At 37.9% G+C, this 5757-nt stretch overlaps 1 long non-coding RNA gene across 1 annotated transcript; it reads left to right on the forward strand.

Moving 5' to 3' along the window:
• Positions 1-558: 558 nt before the first annotated feature.
• On the forward strand, positions 559-5466 carry LOC116378923 (uncharacterized). Its single transcript, XR_004212359.1, has 2 exons — positions 559-624; positions 4787-5466. It is a non-coding gene; the product is annotated as an uncharacterized LOC116378923 (long non-coding RNA).
• The last annotated feature ends 291 nt before the right edge of the window (positions 5467-5757 follow it).

A 5757-nucleotide genomic window follows, 5' to 3' on the forward strand; every position in this document is an offset into this window, starting at 1 on the left:
AATAGCCTTAGTGTGGAAATAAAACCTGAGATAAAAGTCTGAAAAATATAAAGTTTAGTCTAAAAGACATGTATGTTTATTTATGCTGGATTCTTTAATTATCTTGTCCTCTGGTTGGTAATCACTGCTTTAAACATCCACATTTTTATCAAGAATATAACTTACATGTGGACGACAGACCCATGTTTGTAAAGAAATATCAGGGTTGGAAAGTAACGAAGTATGTTCACTCTCGATATTAAAGTACAATTGAAGTCGGCTACAATTTTTGTGCACTTCTACGTTACTTGAGTATCTCCATTTTGAGCTGTACTTTAAACTTCCAGTCCTCTACATTTCACAGGGAAATATTGTAGCTACTTTTTACTCCACTAAATTTAACTGGCAGCTTTTAGTTACTTTTCAGTTTTACACATAAAACCTATGAGTTGCTGAAATGATATATTGTTAAGGGTTAAGCCTACAATTTTTGGCCTATTATGTGTTCGAGCACATCAGCTGACCGCGTGATCGCAGCTCTGGGCATGCTCGCTCCCGAGAGGTGGAGGTTTGGCATCTCACGAGGCGCGGCTGTCACAGCGGCACGCAGACAGAGGGGAAGGTAAACTCCCGACTCGAACAAAGGTATGTGTGGGAGAATAAAACGACCAACAGGGACTTTTCACCGCATTGCATTACTACTTACACACTTATTTTTTTTTTTTTTTTTTGCGGTTACATTTGCAGTTTAAACCCGTGATCAGACTCCAGAAGTTGACTTGATGTCGGTGTGTTACCGGGACGGGGCGGAGAACGGTTAACGTTTGCGTAAAATGAGAGCCGAGGGCGCTGACGTTATCTTTTCAGGTTTGACGACCTAAAAAGAAAAGGCTCAGAGTTTTATTTGCCTGTCAAAGATGTAAAAACAATGTTGACATTGCATAAATTAAACACAACTATTTGTTAATACTTGGACCAAACCAATCAATGTTTCAGCTTCACATGTGTCTGTTTTCATGTCGTAGTAAGCGCACAGGTTGTTTCTTGTTGTAGATTATTGGTCAAACAACGACAGCGTTTTGCTGTATTTGTGATGGTGTAGGCCTACTTCCTAAGCAGTCTTATATCAACTACATCAAATAATGCTGTACATGATACCTGTAGTTTGGCAGCTGTCTTTTCTGATTTCTGTTCAAATTGCAGTTTGGAAGGGCGTAATGTATTTTTATGGATTTAAAAAAGCTGGAGTGGCAATGAAATCGCTTGATATCTCTTGGGTTCGGGTTGTCAAAAGGCCACACAGGGCAAACAGTCTTGAAACATCTGTGTGCATTCCATCAGTATTACATGGTGTCAACTATCCAAAATGTACCATCTGGGCTGTTGGACCCCTTAAAATGAGCAGTGGTACTTCAACACTATTTTGTGCTTTGCCCACTGTTATTTTTTTTTGTGTTGTGCAAAAATCTTTTTCAATCGAATAGCTCATTTCATGTGTGTTAAAACCAAGTATGCATTACTATTTAGGTAATATATAGTTGTATATGTAGTGAACTGTAAAGTACAATGGTGATAAATCTATGCGCAAACCAAGTTTTAAAGTAAACATGATCATCTCCTTACTTTAACCAAGTGGCTAACCAGAGCCAATCCTATGATGACAGATCAGAAAAGTATCCTATGAGTCGTTTTCGTCTCAGTCATTTGTAGTTTACAAACGATCTGTTCTGCCAGAACAGAAAACATCATCATCGTCACATATGTTGTTTTGGAAAGCAATAACACATTTTATGACATTTGTGGGAGACGTCTTGGAAGTATCTCCATTATGTTGTTTGAAGTTACCTACTGCTATTAGTCGATTTTTCCCTTTGCAACAAAGGGCAGCACAGCTGGTGGTTCAACACTTACAACCATTACTGTGAAATTCAGAAACATTATACAGTAAAATATCTCTTTAGTAATGGTCAGCTTGTACGGCACAGCATTTTCATCATAAGAAAATAGCCTTTCACACACAGAATTGTGCCTCCAGAGTGGGCTTTGTGGGGGAAATCTGGTGGATTATTGTACAACACAAAACAGGACGCAGGCTGTTTCCAGAACAAAGAAGCCAAATGTTTTCAGAGGGTTTCTGAATGGCAGATGGTGGATCAAGTGAAAGCCAATACAGAAATCCTTTTAATGTATTTCCCTAAAAAAAGAGAAAGAATACTTTGAAGTGAAGATCCTCATTAAAAGTAAATTAGTCCTACATGTGATAGACTATGATGATATGGAAGCTACCACCTACCTCAACCACTCATTCATGTTTATGTACTGTTGAAACATCAGCTTTATTAACAACCAACACATGATTACCACAGTATATCACATTTTCTGTTCTATTTTCTGTTTACTGAGTTAGCTGAAAGCATACTCGCACGTTTGAATAGCGCATAGGCTGACGCATCCTTACTCCTCACCCATCCACACCTTACTGTTTCTGTTTTCTCTCACTGAAATGTTAGTTAAATGACAGAACACTGTGTTGCATTGTGTGTCTGCAAGACAAAAAAAAATACATTTCTACAGAAAGATGTATTTATTTTCCAACAGACAATGAAGAGAGAAGACTGCAGCTGAGACTTTTCAGTCCATTTTTCATGTTTTATAATGGCAACATGAAACATTGGCTTAGCCTTATCTAACTTAATTAAGGCATTTCACTGCAAGAGTTATGTTCAATCAGAGAGAGGCAAAGCTTTCATTTTAGTTCTTAACATAAGTCATTTTCTCTCAAAGAACACATACTGGATGACGTCCGCCTGAAGAAAAACACCAACTTTGTTTTTAAAATCTTATAAATTCCGTATTCATGGACAATAATCTATGAGAATTTCATGTCGACACAGAAAGAATGCCTCACTGATTTTATTATTTTCTGCAGCCGTAAATAGATTGGGAAACATTCCGTTGCTCATGGTGGTTATAGCTGCTTCATTTTAGTCTCCGTCTTTGCCTCTCTTGCTCATCAATGCTGAGCACTGCTTGGCAAGGTTGTGGAGGAGAGTTGTGAAGCCAGGTCACCTAAGGCAACATGACCCATTCAAGTCTATACGGTCTATGACTGTATTGTTCTGACAGTAAGTTTTGTCATTGCATTGTCAATCTGTGGTGATCCCGATATGCTGCCTGGGTGAGCCTTGACAGATTTTGCACCATGCACCATTCACTGGTACTAAAACAGTGTATTATTCCTTAAACCAGCATAAGAAGTGGTTGAGAATTCTTTCACACATGTGCCATGATCTTGGACCATCTGTGTGGGGATGCAATCTCATCGTCTGACATTTTTCCCCTTGTCTTTCTGCACACTACTGTATATGAAATTTTGATACAAAGGTCTCTGAGTAATAAATCCACGTGGCAGGAGAGATTTACTGACAGATCAAATGACACATTGATTTTCTCTGAGGTAACCAACTGAGAGGAGAAAGACACAAGCCTCTTAGCAGTGTCTCATTAATGAATAAATCGTCTCAAAGGGGAAAAGAAGTGGTCTTGTACCACTGCATCTTATGTACTGTTGCGCGCACTGTTGGTGAGAATCAGAAGACCTCAGTCATTTATAAAACCGCTCTCCATTTACCTGCTATAATTAGGCAGGGACACTGCTCAGGAAATGTTTAGTCTTCGATGTAGTGATCTGAATAAGTCCAATTATATAACTCATCATGATGCATTATATGGTCTCCTGCTGGCCTCTATTTAAAATAACCATAAATTGTCACTGATGTAATTCTACATGCAAATGCTTATTGCTGAAGACAGGTATTAACATTTGCAGTATACTCCTCTTACCTCACTCGGATACGTTTACAGTTCCACTGTGGCCAACGATGAATCCTATAATTTGTCATTACAGAGTGAATCTCCTCTGAGCTACTATAGATTACTGTGTCTCCTAATCACTCTGTCTGAATTAGCATCATATTTCAGCTCCATCCTCTGAAAGTTTACAAAGTAAAGCTGCGAGCAACTATCTGTCGCCATCTTCAGTCTGATGGGTTGACCCCACTTGTCTGAACATCACACTTGACACTCGTGCTCCTGCAGGCAATGTCAAATGAGACAGCTGGAGCTAACTCTGGATGACGCACATCACTGACTGCTGCTAAAGATGTACCATTTGTCAGAAATAAACTATTTCCTTTCAGCAGCAGCTCTCTGTACCGCTACATTTCATAATTGCTGCTAGGCAGTTCTGAATGTAGATGGGAAAGATCTCCTGCGGTACGATCACACTGGCACACCCTTTGTCCTAGATATAAGAATCAGTCTTTCTGCTAATGTGATCCAAAGAGTGCTCGTGGAGTCTGGTCGAGATTAACTGTTTGTTTGCGGTTTTGACAAGAAACTTGACGATGCTGCCAGACTAAATTCTGAAAGGACTGAAGTGACTCGCCCACCAGAGAGACAGCCACCATAGTGCAGTGGGCCAAACTTTGTCAGGACTACAGTGAAGTTCTTCATGGCCAGTCTCACTGGCACAATCCTGTACTCTTTTCACAACATACCAGAAAATATACTGCTCTCTTTACACAGTTGACTCCACCTTCATATTGCATGACAATGTAGAGAATTGAAGTGCTTTATTCATGCTATTCATTGTAAAAGAATAGAGGAAAAAGGAGAACTATAGAAATGAGTGGGAGTACGTGAGGACAGGAGGCTTGAGGAGCTTATTGATGAATTAGTGGGTGGATTGTATTCCAGGCATATCTAAAGCTGCATAAGTGCATCTCTAATGTTTCTTTTTTTTCAGGTTGACTGCGTGTCCTTTAGAAAACAAAACGATTGGATCCCATTAAAGGAGTTTTTCACCACAAGCATGTAGCTGCTCATCAAACAGGTGAGCATCATTTTAGTTAACATTCAGCTCTAAGAATTGTACACATTAATGGAATCTACTGTAAGTGTATAGCATCTCTTATGCGGCCTATCTATTCACCTGCAAAGGAGGAGCCTCTGTCTTAACCTCCATCATCCCAGTGCAAGCCATACAGGCTTTGAATTAATGAGCTGTAACATCTGTGGTAGCACCATCTCGGTAATGGAGCGTGAACTGAGCAAGTTCACATCATCTCGGTGTGAGCAAAAGAGCCCAGAGAAACCGGGTATGTTTGGAAATAAAGACGGATGGGGATTGGAGTTTTTGATGGGCAAATGTATTGGTACACCAGGCTATATAAAGATCCTTAATTACAATTAGAGAGTTTTAAGTAAGGGGTGAACACATTTCTTTCAGGGTGATTACACTATAATTATAGTACTTGCATGTTTTTCTTGATATAGGTACAAATTAAGTATTCTATTGATTCCTTTTATATACTAAATAATGATTGTAATTCTGATGCAGGACTGACTTCACTGCTCTCAAACAGACTTCTAAAAGGCAATTAAAAAACAAAAAAACAAACATGAAATGCAAAATCCGTAACAATTTTAAAAAGCCAGATCTCTCGTATAAGTCGAGTGTCATGTCCAAATGATTAAAACTGCTTATTACTTGTTAAAATATATATATATATATATATATGTATATGTATATATATATATATATGTATATGTATATGTGTATATATATATGTATATGTATATGTATATGTATATATATATATATATGTATATGTATATGTGTATATATATATGTATATGTATATGTATATATAATATATGTATATATATATATGTATATGTGTGTATATATATATATATATATATATATATATATAT

This window comes from Anarrhichthys ocellatus, unplaced genomic scaffold (assembly GCF_004355925.1).
Source record: "Anarrhichthys ocellatus isolate YVR2014 unplaced genomic scaffold, GSC_Weel_1.0 scaffold3401, whole genome shotgun sequence".
Lineage (NCBI taxonomy): Eukaryota > Metazoa > Chordata > Actinopteri > Perciformes > Anarhichadidae > Anarrhichthys > Anarrhichthys ocellatus.